This window comes from Macaca nemestrina, chromosome X (assembly GCF_043159975.1).
Source record: "Macaca nemestrina isolate mMacNem1 chromosome X, mMacNem.hap1, whole genome shotgun sequence".
In the NCBI taxonomy this organism is placed as follows: domain Eukaryota; kingdom Metazoa; phylum Chordata; class Mammalia; order Primates; family Cercopithecidae; genus Macaca; species Macaca nemestrina.
Window position 1 is genome coordinate 47,081,524 of NC_092145.1, and position 16,567 is coordinate 47,098,090.

Sequence of the window (16,567 nt, forward strand, 5' to 3'; positions counted from 1 at the left end):
TTTACATACCACCTCATGAAGAAATGCCCCACTCCTCCCTCCTCCTGCCTTGCAATGACTTCATGGCAGCTGTGTCTCTAATGCTGAAGATACTTAATTTTCTATGAAGCCTTGGTCATTTAACTTAATTTCATGTGTTGTGTGAAGGTATATGTTGTTATAGCACAGGCGTTTTGGCCATGGTTGATTATTGTCATAAGAGCTTAGAGTTGAAAGAAATGTGCTAGCTGCTAGATCATTAGGTGAAAATGTGAAAAATTAACATGGGCAAGCAAAGAGTCAGAGTTTGTTAACAGAGTGAGATTGGCAGAACCAGTGACAAGAGAGGACTGAAAAACAGATTCAGGGTACATACAGAACTTGGCTCTAAACAAAATTAGGAGAAAGAAAAGAGAAGAATGAGGAGGAAAAATGAGCCTCTGAATGCTGTATTGTTTGTGGCGGGCCTTGGGCAGGCAAGGGAAAGGTATATTTTGCCACTGAGTCCCTTTATTGAACCATGTCTCTCTCATACACACAAGTTCCCACACCCCCCAAGGTCATCCTGACCTTCCCTTTGAGAAATGCTGCTTTACATTTTAGAGTTACTAAAGTGTGGAGCACTAACAGACTCTTCTAGATAATGTAGCCTCTCTCCTTGGTCCAATTCAAACAGCAGGCTATCAGAGCAGAACTTCGGAGAAAGCTCTCTTCAGGAAGCAGCCACCCCCCTTCCATTTGAGGATGCCTTTCCTTTTTTTTTTTTTTACACCCCACCCCCGCCGTGGGACTCAGAGTGGCTTGAGCAATCAGCAAAACTAACACTGGAGGTTCTTTATATGTGTGCTCTCAAGAGGGCTAGAGCCTTCTTAAGGCTTCCAACTTTTGAAAAGCTTTCCTGGCAGATCTAGAGAAGAGTTTATACAAAACTTGGGCAGAGTTTGCTTTTTCCCTGAGGCACCATTTTCCATTGTTACTTTTTTAAGATCTCTAGAGTTAAGAAGTTAGGATTTGCCCAGATAAGGTTAAGTAAATAAAATGCTTTACTCCACTAGTGGTTTCTCCAAACCTAACTTCTCTCCTCACCTACTCCCATACCTCCACTCAGCCACCACAGTCCTGGCATGTACTCACCTCTGACCCCTATTCAATTCCATACAATTCCCCCAAGATAAGCAAAACTAATACAAGTAGGTATATTTAGAGTGCCTACTGGTATTACCACATCTATTGATGCAAGATTTAGATAAGTGTGTGAGCCATTTAAAATGGACATTCCAGCCTCAAATTAATGTGCATTTAACATGTACAATTGACTGATTTCACTTTTTCTTCCCTAGGCAGCAACTCAGTATTCCCCCTTGCATTTTAGCAAATCAACCTGTCAAGTTGTTTGGGACTAGGAGTGTGTTGATTCAAAGTGAACTACAAGAATTCCCTGATGTCAACTGTAACTGTCTAGAAGTGCTTTTGTTGAAACCCTGTTTCTGCCACCTTATGGAAGAAGATTGTAGAATGAAAGCAATTTCTCTTAAATTAAGTGTGCCCATAGGATTACAGATATGCCACCGACATGGTTAGTAAAATCCTGATAGGCTAGAACCTTTGCTATCTGGAATGTTTGTGGCATTCCTCTTTTAGGAGGAATCATATACCGTAGGAAAATTATCTAAGAAAAAATCAGGGATATAAGCCAGGAAAAAAATAGCAGCCTCCAGGTAGTGTCCAGGGATCTTCAGTCATTTAGTCTCTCTCCTATACCTCTTATACCTACAGTCTTAGACAATGGAAAATTATCCACTGGAAAATAACTTGGAGACACAGCTAGTCCTCAAATAGCAAAGAAAGATTTTCTGTCATCTCCACTTGACTGTGCCTTGTGAGGCAGGAAGGTTGCCTCTGACAATTTAGAAAGATTTTCATCAATAAAAGTTTTCCCCTTAGGCCTCAGTGAACCAAACAATTCCGTAAACTTGCACAGTCTATTCTCCAAGAGTTCCCATTATATGAAAGATTCACTGTAATCTCTAACAAATGCCTTAATAAATTAATGGGCTCTCTGACAGATGGGGCCCATAGGAACCCACAAATCCTAGAACAAAACTCCCAAAGACTTATGAATCAGACAGTGCCCTCTCCACTTAGGAACGAACTACGGGTTATGGATATGTTCCAGTCTGTCCTGGACTCCACTGGGCTGGGTGCATCCTTTATTCTTACTTGGTTCCCAGGCTTTTACATGCAAATCACCAAGTGGTACAGTACCTACACAGGGCTCTAGGAGTCTCATTTCAACAAATATTTCTCAAATATTTCTTGAACACCTAACTGGGCTGTATGGATACAAAGATGAGTAAGACATAGTCCCTGCCCTCAAGCAGCTCATTACCTGGTGATAGAAGAAGACCAGGATATTAACAATCACAATTTAGAGAGGTAAATATATAAAGGTATAAACATAATGTAGTGTGAGTATGTTTTGTTGATTTAACAGACAGTGGGAGTATCTATAAAAATGAGTATTTCCTTTATTGATGACCACTTTGTTATTATGGGTTAAGATCAGATGTATCTGAACAATAATTTTAAAAAAAATAGATTTTGTATCCTACAATTTTACTTAATTCATTTATTAGTTTTGAGAGTTTTTTAGTGGAGTCTGTATGGTTTTCTTTATATAAAATCATTGTATTTGCAAATAGGAATAATTTGACTTCCTTCTTTCCAATTTAGATGCTCTTCGTTTCTTTTTCTTGCCTAATTGCTTTGACTAGGAGTTCCAGTACTATGTTGAAAAGAAGTGGTAATCACAAATGGGTATCCTTGTCTTGTTCCAGAATTTTAAGGGAAAGCTTGCAACTTTTTTTCATTCAGTATTATGCTAGCTGTGGGTTCATCATATATGGCCTTCACTGTGTTGAGGTGCATTCCTTCTATGCCTAATTTGTTCACGTTTATTTTTATGAATGGATATTATCGAATGCTTTTTCTGCATCTATTGACATGATCACATGATTTTGTCCATCATTCTATTAATGTGATGTATCACATTGATTCCTTTGTGTATGTTGAACCATCCTTGCATCTCTGGGAAGAATCCCACTTGATCATGGTGAATAATCTTTTTATGTGCTGTTGGATGTTGTTTGCTAGTATTTTGCTGAGGATTTTTGCATCTATGTACATCAGGAATGTTGGCCTGTAGTTTTTTTTTTTATTATGTCATTGTCTGGTTTTAATATCAGGGTAATGCTGGCCTTGTAGGAACAATTTGGAAGAATTCCTTCCATTAACTATTTAGAATAGTTTGAGAATAATCGGTATTAGTTCTTTAAAGGGTAGAACTCAGCAGTGACACTAACAGGTCCTGAGCTTTTCTTTGATGGAGGACTTGTTTATTACAATCTTACTGCTGGGTATATATCTAAGGGAAATGAAATCAGTATGTTGAAGAGATTTAGCTGCACTTCCATGTTTGTTGCAGCACTATTTACAATATCCAAGATATAGAATCAATCTAATTGTTCATCAAAGGTTAAATGAATTTTTAAAATGTGGTATATATACACAACAGAATACTATTCAGCCATAAAAAAGAATGAAATTCTGTTATTTGTGACGACATGGATGAACCTAGAGGACATTATGTTAAGTGAAATAAGCCAAGCACAGAAGGGTAAATACCACATGAACTCACTCATATATGGAATCTAAATAAGTTGATCTTGAGAAGTAGAGGGCAAAATAGTGATTACCAGAGTCTAGGGAGAGTAGGGAGAAGGGGAGAGGGACAGACGTTGGTCAATGGATATAAACTTATAGTTAGATAAGAGGAATAATTTCTTGTGTTCTATTGCATAGTAGGGTGACTATGGTTAACAATAGGGTATTGTATATTTCAAAACAGTTAGAAAAAGGGATTTTGAATGCTCTCACCAAAGAAATGACAAGTGTTGGAGGGGATGGATATGCTAAGTACCCTAATTTGATCATTAAATAATGTATACATGATTGAAACATCACACTGTACCCCATAAATATGCACAATTATGTGCCAATTAAAAACAAAACTTTTTAAAAAGGCAAGTAGAAAAAGAAAGAGAAACATAATTCGTTATAACCATACACTGTAGAATATATATTGACCAGCATAAAACTTGTTGCAAAATATGTTTGGCATGAAAATTTATGTTTATGCATTTATTTACTCTATAACATTACTTTTGTTTATCTATCTCTCCTACTATAATGTAAGCTACTTAAGGGTGGGGAATTTTGTCTATTTCATTCACTGTTGTGTCTACAGAGCCAGTAAATATATAATAAATATTTGTTGAACAGATGAGCAAATATGAATAATTTAAAATTATGATAATATCTATGAAAGAAGTTAACATATATGATTAGAGATTATAACAAGGGAATCTGATGTAGATTGGGGGAAAAGTTTAGGCCTCTCTTAGGAAGACACATTTGGGCAGAGACATGAGAGAGAGAGAAGGAGTTAGCCAAGACAATCAGACAACAGACAGCTCACATCTGGCTTGCAAAAGTCTCTGGAAATCTGACAATGTTTGGTTTCAAATGACTCACATTTGCAGGCTACTTGGTTTATATATTAGGGAATCAGTTTGATTGACATATTAGGGAATCAGCTTGATTGATAGCAATTTTTGTGTTTTTCCTGTTCAAAAGATGTTTTCTTTCTCCCATCTATACCTAAATCTTTGGATTTAAAGCCAAGGAAACAAAGTTCAGACTCAAGTTTCCCCCCTGCCTCAGTCCCCGTGTGGGATTCTGAGTTAGACTTAGCTCTGTGCGTTTGGCCCCTTGAAACTCCCCTGTGACCTGTTTCTGGCTAGCACCTCAGCTCAGAAGGCTCTTATTTCTTGGTTTGCCTGGCAAGAGATGGGTTCACCATCTGGAGTCAAAAAAACAGCCTACCAGCCACTGAACAGTTCAGCCTGGGCCCCGGACAATGAGAATCAGGCAATAGCCAATTCCTTGTCTGCAATTTGCTGATTATCACACCCCAGGGTGTGGGATTGTACAGCCAGGACCGCTTTGCTCTGCCTCTCATCAAGGCAGAATGAACACAGATCCTGACAGGTCAAATCTTCCCCCAGACCTCAGAGGTTGCTGTACAAAGGACCAGGCTTAATCTCTGGCCAAGTGTATAATTCATTTATCTGCACGGTCATGAATTCTGGGCTCTCAGAATTCTGGGCTCTCAGGGCAGGAAGCATGGGGCATTGTGACTGGTTCTACAGGCCCAGGGAGTCACTTAAGCCCTGATTGTATTGCGGAGGGAGGGATTTTCGAGACAAAGGGTCCTGTCCTCCCGAGATTGAGCAGATTTGAAGGGGAGCCTGTGCACACAAAGGAATGGTGCTTTACGGAGAGGTTGACAGCCTTGTCATCAATGTCCATGAACTTCTCTAGATCATCTAAGTGATGACAGGGGGGTTGGAATTAATTATTTCATTGACTTTGGCCAAGAAGAATTGAGATAAGTAAAGAGTTCATGTCAGGATATTTGCCCGATGCACATCCGCCACTTTGTAGTGGAGGGAAGTTTTAAACACCGAGAACCGTTTTCTCACTCGGCCCCTTCTCAGAAACTTGTTGGGGGTCTTAATCTTTGCCTCCAGCTTTCAGAACTCCTTTACTACCACCAAAAAGACTTGAAGTAAAAGGCAGTCCTCTATAGAGAACAGCTACATTAAAGCTAATTGGAAATTGTTTAGAAATTTATGGTTTCCCGACTTGGCCAGCTGTTTTGCTTTCTCTGATCCTCCAGACTTCCTGCTGAACAGAGACGGGATTGGGATGCCATTCTGTGTTCCTGGAGCTTCGTTTGCACAGTTCCACAGCCTCGGGGGTTTGACCCATTGCAATAAATCCAGCTTCAGATTAGTTATTTGGATTTTGAAGAATTTCAAACTCCGTGTCTTTCATGTCACTTCCCTGCAACCTACCTTGAACTTTGCAATGGAAGACATTTTAATCATCGATTGTGTATATTATACGACTGCAGCCTCCTGAAAGGGAGGAAGTGGATGTCATGGAAGGCAGATAGCGCTAATGGAGAGAACAGGGGCTCTAGTGCTTATTCTTGCCTCGGACAGGCATTTAACCTCTTTATGTGGTTAAAAAAAAAATCCTGATGCTCCTCCATTTTTCCTTTTCTCCCTATTCATTTTTGTGGTGGATGTGAAGGACATGAGGAAACCCCAAGTGCAGACCTCCCCAGCTAATCCTGACAATCATTCTTCACCCCTATGAAGATATCTGAGTGCTGTCATTATCTGAGATCGGGACACTCATTAAATACATTATCAGTCATTAATGCTTTACCCTTCAAATACATTTAATAAATCAGTCTCAACAAAAATTGGAACCCCTGGGGAAACATACTAGAAATATAAAGCTTTCTGGGGTGGCTGGACAGGATTGTTTGCTCAGGCTTTTTACACTTTGACACCTGGTTTCTAGATCATCAGCAATAACTAAAGATTCCCTGCTTCATATGAGTTTCCTCATTTGCCAGTCAATAGCCTTATAATTGGTAGAAATATGAGCGGACTCTATATCCTGTTGTATCCCTAGCAGTTTATTCAGGTAGTGTCTACTAAGCACTTGTTCCAGCACTGTTTTAGGTCCTATAGAACAGCAGTCTCCAACCTTTTTGGCACCAGGGACTGGTTTCATGGAAGACAGTTTTGCCACAGACCAGGGGTGGGGTGTTTTCAGGATGATTTGAGTGCATCATGTTTAATGTGTGTTTTATTTCTATTATTATTACATTGTAATATATAATGAAATAATTACACAACTTACCATAATGTAGAATCAGTGAGAGTCCTGAGCTTCTTTTCCCGCAACTGGATGGTCCCATGTAGGGGTGGTGAGAGACAGTGACAGATCATCAGGCATTAGATTCTCACAAGGAGCATGCAACCTAGACCCCTTGCATGTGCAGTTCACAATAGTGTCCGCGCTCCCATGAGAATCTAATGCTGCTGCTGATCTGACAGGAGGTGGAGCTCAGGTGATAATTCCCGTGATGGGAAGCTGCTGTAAATACAGATGAAACTTCACTCACTCACCCGCTGCTCACCTCTCGCTGTGCAGCCTTGTTCCTAACAGGCCACAGACTGATACCAGTCTGGGGCCCCAGGGTTGGGAACCCCTGCTATAGACGAAATGTCTACTTTTAATGAGCTTGCTTTCTAGTTGTGGAAGATATGTCGATAATCAAACATGCAACATATATATGTAAGAACCATCTGCTTAGGTAATACAATGAGTGCTTCAGACAGAGAGTTTTGTAGTGGTGTAGCAGGTGGATCAGTTAGAACCAGCTTCTTGGTGGAGGTAGGATTTTTCCTCGAGCCTTGAAAAACAGATATCATTTTAATATGCAGAGAAGAAGGAAGTGGGCAGTCTGTGCAAGAGGAAGCACATAAACCAAAGTCTGTAGGTGGGAATGAGCCCATTATATATGTAGAAGTTCACATGAAAGAGTAAGGGGAGAAAAAATAGCTTCAGACCACAGAGTGAAGTGCAAAGGAATATTTATTTGATCTTTTGTAGTAGTATCCTCAAAACCTTTTTGATCATGCACACATATAAGAAAAATAGCACACCCTCAATATATGTATATTCATAAAATGTATACTTATACTAATATATTAGTACATTATAAAACATACACAAAATCATACAGGATGATGTAATACAATGAACAAAAAAGTTCTGATAGTTTCTTCTTATACCCCAGAAAACCATCTTGTACTCCCCGTGAGATATCTGTACCCCTACTCTGTATACCACTGCTTTAGAGCATCTGTTAAACATTTTGGGGACCACAGACCCCTTTAAGAATCTGACGAAAGCTACATATCCTCTGCTCTCCTCAGAATTTACACACAGATGCTTAACATTTTCTTCACACAGTTAATTTCAGGGAGAGGAGTGGGCTATGGACCTCCTGAAGCCCATTCTTGTACCCCAGTTTAAGTTTCTCTGGGTGGATAAAGGCACAGAAGGCTTTTGAGTAGCTTAGTGGTACATACTCTTTAATCTTTTAGGAAGTTGAATCTGGTCATTGTGTGCAAAATGAATTGGTGGCAGTGGGGGGCAGGTGGACAACAAGTAGAAGCAGGGAAACAAGTTAATAGGCTCTTTCAAAACCTCATGCCTGAAATGCAAATGCTATGTAAATAGAAAAGAGGACAGATGCAAATGATATTTCAAAGGAAGCATAGGCAGATCTCAATGATCAATAGTGGATGAAGGGAGAAGGGAGGGAAAAGAATCAATGGCAACTCTGAGGCCTCAAGTTGGGGGTGATGGGGAAAGGGTAATTATCAATGGGTTCAGATGACAGCCCAGCATCCCAGCAGACATGGTCTGAGGGCAGGGGGAAATGTGGGGATAAAGCTAGGGGGAATAATTGGATAGGAGACACAGATTGGGGTGTTGATATGGTGAGAGTAGAAAGGTTATGAGAAGAGAGAATAAAAATAGTAAACACTTATGCACTAGGCATTGTTCTAAGTGCTTTATGTAAACTGATGCTGTTAATCCTCATCACCATCTCTGTGAAACAACTGCTCTTATTAACATCATTCCATTTTATAAACAGGAAACAGAGATAAAGCAGCTTGCCCAAGGTCACAGGCTAGGAAGGATCAGAGTAAGGATTCAAACCTGAGCAGTCTCCGGAATTTATGCCTATGAGCACTGTGCCATGCTGCCTATCAATAGTGAAGGGTGGGAGGTGAGTTGTGGGAAAGTCCACAAGGGAAAGGGAAAAAGAGAGGAACAGAGGAATGGACTAGAATCTATTGAGTGTCCGCATGGATCAGGCATTGTACTAGTGCTCTAATATTAACAAGCATCATCATCGTTACCACCAAGAGTTTTCCATATGCAAGGCCCTATGTCAAGAACTTTATGAGGTATAGTGAATGTTTGTCATTTTTTAATCACTCAGCAGGAAAATGCCTTTGCTAGTTGAAAAGAATCCCTCATTGTATGAGTCTTGATGTGAGTTGGGGCCCACCTCTCACCGTGGAAGCCAAAGGAGTTCAGATACCCCCCTTCCTTGTCCCTGTGTAGCTAGGAAGTGGTCATAGGTCCCAGGCTGGACTAATAGGACACTTTCTCTGTGGAGCAACTGAAGCTAAGATGATGAGCCAGAATTCAATCACAGTAGTAGTCAGCAGCTGTGATTATGATAACCTGACCAGATTGCTCCTGCTGTCTAGCTTCCAAAGTCCCCTTCCCCTTTTCATCTGTTCTATAAGTCTCTATATCATAGATTGGCAAACCGTAAATCTGACCCATCACCTCTTTTTCTAAATAAAGTTTTGTTAGAACACAGCCACATCCATTTGTTTACTTATTGCCTCTGGCTGCTTTTGTGCTACAATGATAGAGTTAAGTAGTTGTAACAGAGACAGTATGGCCCACAAAACCTACAATATTTACTATTGGACTCGTAGCAGATAAAGTTTGACCACTCCTGCTCTTTCCAGCAAATCCGTTTTTGGCTTAATATATGCAGAGTTGACTTCTGTTGCTTGCAGCCAAGAACTTTAACTGATAAAAATGAATTATCTCATGTAATCCTTATAACAACCTTCCCAAGTAGGTGCTATTGTTAATCTCATATTGAAGATAATAAAACAGACACACACAGGTTATCTGCCCAAGATCACACAGATAGTAAGTAAGATCACTGAAATTCCAACCCAGATCTGACTCTATCACACATGAAAGAGATAAAGAAAATGGAGATGGAGCAGTTAGCAGTCCCAGGCCTCTTTTGAGATACTGGAGAAAAGACGATCATTTTCCCCCAGTAGTTCAGAGGAACCCAAGTAATCAGTACCATGGAAAGCGAGAGGAAAAAGGAATAGAGATATCAGTAGCTTGGGTTTGATATATCATTTATATCCCTCTTGGCCACTTCTATACAGTCTATTGAAATGTTGGTTTAAGCCTCTGTCAAAAGGTTATACTGACCTATCAATTCTCAGATCATCTGCCAGCTTTTTGCTTGCTAAGAAATTCAGACTACATTTGAGTTGCATCTCAGAACTATATTAGGCCATACAGTTTGAATTCCTTCTTCCATGTCACTGGGACCTACACTGGATCCAGACTGACAGTAGCCAAAGTCATTGTTTCCTCTGTTAAAATATGCACCCTTGGCCGGGCGCGGTGGCTCAAGCCTGTAATCCCAGCACTTTGGGAGGCTGAGACGGGCGGATCACGAGGTCAGGAGATCGAGACCATCCTGGCTAACACGGTTAAACCCCGTCTCTACTACAAAATACAAAAAAAAAAAACTAGCCGGGCGAGGTGGCGGGCGCCTGTAGTCCCAGCTACTCGGGAGGCTGAGGCAGGAGAATGGCATAAACCTGGGAGACAGAGCTTGCAGTGAGCTGAGATCCGGCCACTGTACTCCAGCCTGGGTGACAGAGCGAGACTCCGTCTCAAAAAAAAAAAATAAATAAATAAATAAAAAAAATAAAATATGCACCCTTTGAGGACAGGGTGTAAGGCTTGCTCACTACTGCCACCTGCATATCCAAATATGGAGTCTGTACCCTCTTTCGAGGTGGCTCAAGTGCAGATGACCACAAAAGCTTATTTGATAGGCAATCCTCCATCATCTCAGTGTGGCTGGGGCAGATTACCACTTTCACTCCGGGCTTAGCAATCTTGAGCTTTTGCTTTGCTAAATGCTAAGATACTTGCCAATACGTCACAGCTTTGGCGGAGTACGTGGGAGGAGGTTTAAGCACATTTAGCTTTTCAGCCTTACCTACTAGACCCAGAGTTCCTTCCATGTGATTCCTGTAAATGCTGACAATAACATGGTGCTCCCTCTGCTCAGTGCACCATTTAATTGAGCTAATTAACGACAAAAATATCTCACAGCAGTGAGCCTTCTGTTGGAAGCATCTGAAGGGAAGGAGGATCAAAATGCAGAGTGGTGAAGAAGACTTCTTGGATAAAGGCATTGGGAATGTTATCGGACTGACCTGTTTGTGTGCACACATGCATGCACCTTCTGTTAAAATGGTCTACTTTTAAGCTAGGTGGGAAACTTCATGAAAGAAGTTTGTCTTGTCACATGTACTGATGAAGTGTTTTCCTCTGTGATTTTACCCCCAGCAAACTTCTCTCACCGGTTAAAGCAGAAAAGCCTACTTCTGCCAAGTTGTTGTTTGGGAGAATTTGTGAAGGCCTGCCTTTTGTAGCACATAACTGGTCCCTCAGGAACATGTTTTTAGTCTCTGCTAATGTAGAGGGAACATCTGAATGGTGTCTGAAAAGAGACATCTCTTTTCCTTGGGTCAAGCCTAGCCCTCTGACCGCCTGATCTGGCTCTTTTTTGGATGAGTGCTTGAAGCTAACGAGCGAAAGAGTGAACCTTAGGAAATTGTTAGATATTTTCATGATCATTCCTTGATTATCTGCATGTGGAAAAGAAGTGGTGGTTAGGACAGTTGAACCAACCTAAAGCTTACTCATTCCAACCATTTCAGCACCCTCAAACATTCTCATGACCTAATCATCATGCTATGATCATGTTCACCTAGTACTGAATCCTTTTCTAAAGCACTTTTCCATTGAAGATTCAGATTGAATCTTTACAGCAACCCAGTGAAAGTTCCATGATGAGGGGCGACACTGTAGATCAGTTGGTTAGGAGGTCAAATGCTTCGGTGTGTGTTTCCAGGTGCCCTGGTCCTAAGACGTGAGGAACTGCAGCATTATTGGTCAGCCAAGAAGAAGCAGAGCCTAAGCAAACTGAGCTCACAGTGGAATGTTTTTATGATTAGTGGCCAATAGTACACAGTAGATGACCAATAAAAGACTATGGGTTTTCTCCCTAATCCTTTGATTTTGCTATAAAAGTCTTTCAAGGTAGATATATTCTTTTCTGATTAAACTCAATGTTGATTTCAAGAACTCCAACTCCGAGAATGCTGCTTAAAAGTGGACACTAAATAACATGTTATGGCAACCCAGCCTTGCTTGGTGTGATCAGAGGAGAGTGTTTGATAGCTCTCTTATCATTCTCCTGTGAATTAAGCAAAAAAAAAATATTGGTGAACATACCTGAAGGGTTATTCTTCACAGGATTTTCCATATGCCCACTCAGAAGAAAGGATCATATGCCTTGGTTAAGAAAATACAAATCATAACATTGTCCACAGTCTTTCTCCTGAAGAGAACTAAAAGAGAAAATGTGACCACTGTCATTTTATAAACATCACATAAGCTCTCCCAGGTTTTGGGTAAGCCACTCATGTCCTTGATGAATATGACTAAGTTGTTTGTGTAGGAGGGTGTCCATGTCTATCCTGTAATTAACTGGTGAGTTGGGTTGATGTTTCTCCAAGCATATTCTGTAGCTTTTGTGTATGAGTGACGCATGAGTATATGAGTGATGCACCTTTGACATTGCATTCAGTTCAACTACTATTTAGAGCAGAGGTTCACGAACCTTAACTGCACATTAGAATCACCTTGAGAGCTTTTAAAAACCCCAATGTCCAGGCCATGCCTTGTCTTAGTCAGATTGAACTGCCATAACAAGATACCATAGACTAGGTGGCTTAAACAACAGAAATTTATTTTCTCACAATTCCAGAGGCTGGAAGTCCAAGATCAGGGTGCCAGTGTGGTCAGGTTCTGGTGAGGTCTCTCCTCCTGGTTTTATGGGGTGGCCTGGTTTTATGCTGTGTCCTCACACGGCAAGAGAGAACTCTGGTATCTCTTCCTCTCCTTATAAGGGCACCAGTTCTATTGGATCAAGGTGCCACTCTTATTACCTCATTTAACCTTAATCACCTCCTTAAAGGCCTTATCTCCAATGCAGTTACATGGGGGAGGGCAGCTTCAACATATGAATTTCAAGGGAACACAATTCAGTTCATAATATACCCTAAACCAATTAATTAAATCAGACTCTCTGGAAATGGGACCCAAATCTCCTAGGTGATTCCAATATGCAGCCAAGTTAAGAACTACTATTTTATATCCTTGCTGTTCAATGTGAAGTAGCTTCAGCAGCATCAGCGTCACCTGGGAGCTTGTTAGAAAAGCAGAACCTTGAGTCTCCTGCTGAATCAGAACCTGCATTTTAACAGGATTCCTAAGCGATTTGTAGACACAGGACAGCTGAGAAGAAGTGATTGAGAGTATCTAGCATGTTTCTAATCTAGAGAGTCTTCTTCCTTCTTTATTTTGCCAAATACTTGCAACAGTAGCAATGTGAGCTTTTTCTATGCTATGGGATTGTTCTCAGAACCAGCTGTTTGTGCAGTCTTCTGACAGTTGCTTGATGGCACAGAATACATGAGGTGGTGCACTGATGGGTTTGAGAGGACCACCAAAGACATCCAGACTGGGTATGTCTGATCACTCACTCACGTGCCGTGCCCATTGCTAGGTAACTGCCAGAGCGTGAGTCAAGCGACCACTTTCAGGTTCTCTTCTGCAAACAGGAGTATAGTCCTGTTGTTCCTCCTGGTGATTTGTTCACTTTTGGATTGTTTTCGCAGAATTGTGTCTTCTAAAAACCATTTATTTGCAGCTTCTTGTTCAGGCTATAGATTTCACTCAAATAGGTTGCTTAGCTTATTATTGCCAAAGATTTATTTATTAAGAGGGTTTACCATTAACTCAATCTAGATATTTTCTACAGATTCTGTCTGGTCTTGTTACAACTTAGTAGTTAATTGTGTGGTGGTGTTTCTGTGGGCTCCAGCTACTCTGGACTACAGGTTTTCTTTGTTGTTGTGAAAATTTATTTTACTAGTTTCAGTTGGAGTAGATGGAAAAGATCTGGCAATGGATGGTGGAGACGGTTGTACAACAATGTAAATGTACTTAATGCCACATAACTGTATACGTAAAAATGGCTAAAAGGGCCAATTTTATGTTAGGTATTTTTACCATGATCAAAAACAAATTTCAGTGTATTTTATTAAATGTGATTAGGTATCCTGGTTTGGATTCTGGAACAGAAAAAGGGCATTAGTATAAAAACTGGTAAAATCTGCCAAGCACAGTGGTTTGCACCTGTAATCCCAGCAATTCAGGAGGTTGAGGCAGGAGTATCACTTGAGGCCAGGTGTTTGAGACCAGCCTGGGCAACATACTGGCATGTCTCTTTAAAAAAAAAAAAAAAAAAAAACTGGTGAAATCTGAATAAAATATGGAGTTCTGTTAATAGCATCATACCAATGTTTATTTGTTAGTTTTTATGAATGTACAGTAGTTACATAGGATGTTAACATTAGTAAAACAAGGTGATGGGGTTGGGGTATACTGGAACTCTCTGCTATCTTTGAACTTTTCTATAAATCTAATATTATTCCAAAATAAAAAGTTGTTTTTTTAAAATGGATTCCATTTTGACCCATCATTTTGGAAAGGAGGTAGAAAGGACCATTAGAATAATCTGGCGGAAGACCAAGAGGTAGAACCCTTTTCTTCTCCAGAGCTTCCAAGTTGAGCTCCTTAGAAATGATGGTAGCTAAGGTGCAATAGAGCACCCCTCACCAAGCTATGCTACTCTGAAAACAGCTCAGTCAGGACACTTTTTGTTCAGGGTTTTATCTATATAAATATATATTTATTATATATGAGTAATATATAATAAGATTATCTATAATATATGAATCATAATAGCACTATTTACTGGATGGCAGTTCAGCATAGTGATTAAGAGCACACAATCTGCAATCAGACTGCCCAGGTTTAAATGATATTTCTACCACTTTCCAACTGTATGATTGTGAATAGTCATTTAACTTCTCTTTGCCTCATTTCCCTCATACATAAAATGGTGATGATAATAGTACCTACTTCATAAGCTTTTCTGAGCATTCTATGGTACCATCTTTATGAGATGCTTAGCACAGGCCTGAATTAGAGTAAGTGTAGGTATTATTATTATTATGTGTCAGGCATTATATTATGTGTTTTATATACATTTATATTACTTGTGAACTGCTATAATGTCTCATTTTACATTTTTTATGACTTCTAAATTATATGATATTTATAGGGCCCCAAATCATAAGTGTACAGCACAAAGTTAACATACCCAGGTACCCACCAACCAGATCCAAGATACAGAACATTATCATCACCCCAAAATCTCCTATATGCACCAAAGTTATTACGCACCAAAATTAACTCCATTTGTTTCTGTTTCTATTCAGTTTCAGAGATACTTCCCCCTCCATTTTTCATAAGTTAATTTGGAAATTGCAGAAAATATTAGCATGATTCAAAATGCAAAACCATAGTTAGTAATGTTTTTCCTCTTCCCTCTGTTTCCTCCAATATTTAATTTGAAGTACTATGGCTAATTTATTTTTAAATGAGTCACGTGGCATTTTTGTCAGAAAATTGCATGAACAGTAATTTTCAAAGCATTCTGAAGTACTTCACAGCCCCCTTCATTCAGTTCAACCAATATTGAGTGAGCACTTAATTTGGCAAAGCACAGTAATGGAAAGAAAGGTGAACAAAACAAAGACTTGTCTTTAGATGCTCCAAGCCTAATTTGGGAAATAGGCCCTTAGATATAGAATTCTAGTCCAAAGCACACTCTGAATATAATAATAGAAATGCAAAGTTCTACATATAAAATTACCATTTATAATAACAACAGAAAAGAAAACCTGTAACATATCTTTTTTCTTAGTAATTTACCTGAGAAAAACTATATTGGACATTTTATAGATAAAAATTTTAGATTCTGGCCGGGGGCACTGGCTCACGCCTGTAATCCCAGCACTTTGGGAGGCCGAGGCGGGTGGATCACCTGAGGTCGGGAGTTCAAGACCAGCCTGACCAACGTGGAGAAACCCCGTCTCTACGAAAAATACAAAATTAGCTGGTCCTAGTGGCACATGCCTATAATCCCAGCTACTAGGGAGGCTGAGGCAGGAGAATTGCTTGAACCTGGGAGGCGGAGGTTGCGGTGAACAGAGATCATGCCATCGCACTCCAGCCTGGGCAACAAGAGTGAAACTCCGCCTCAAAAAAAAAAAAAAATTGTAGATTCTACAAACAGATGTAATAGATCTGAATCAATGGTGGGATATACAATGTTGATGGATGAGATGACTTATTGTGAAGATGTCAATTTTTCCCAAATCTGCAAATTCAATGTCATTCTTGTTGTTGTTGTTGTTGTTTGTTTGTTTTTTGTTTTTGCTTTTGTTTTAGTTTTGAGACAGAGCCTCACTCTATTGCCCATGCTGGAGTTCAGTCGTGCAATCTTGGCTCACTGCAGCCTCTGCCTCCTGGGTTCAAATGATTCTCTTGCCTCAGCCTCCTGAGTAGCTGGGATTACAGGTGCCCACCACCATGCCCAACTAATTTTTATATTTTTAGTAGAGATGAGGTTTCACCATGTTGGCCAGGCTGGTCTCAAACTTCAGACCTCAAGTGATCTGCCCACCTCAGCCTCCCAAAGTACTGGGATTACAGGTGTGACCCACTGCACCCAGCCAAATTCAATGCCATTCTAATGAAAATA

At 40.1% G+C, this 16,567-nt stretch overlaps 1 protein-coding gene across 7 annotated transcripts in view; it reads left to right on the top strand.

Annotated features, from left to right (window-relative positions):
* Positions 1 to 16,567, top strand: part of LOC105490453 (collagen type IV alpha 6 chain) — a 312,047-nt gene that overhangs the window by 193,305 nt on the left and 102,175 nt on the right. The gene's annotated exons all lie outside the window — the stretch shown is intronic.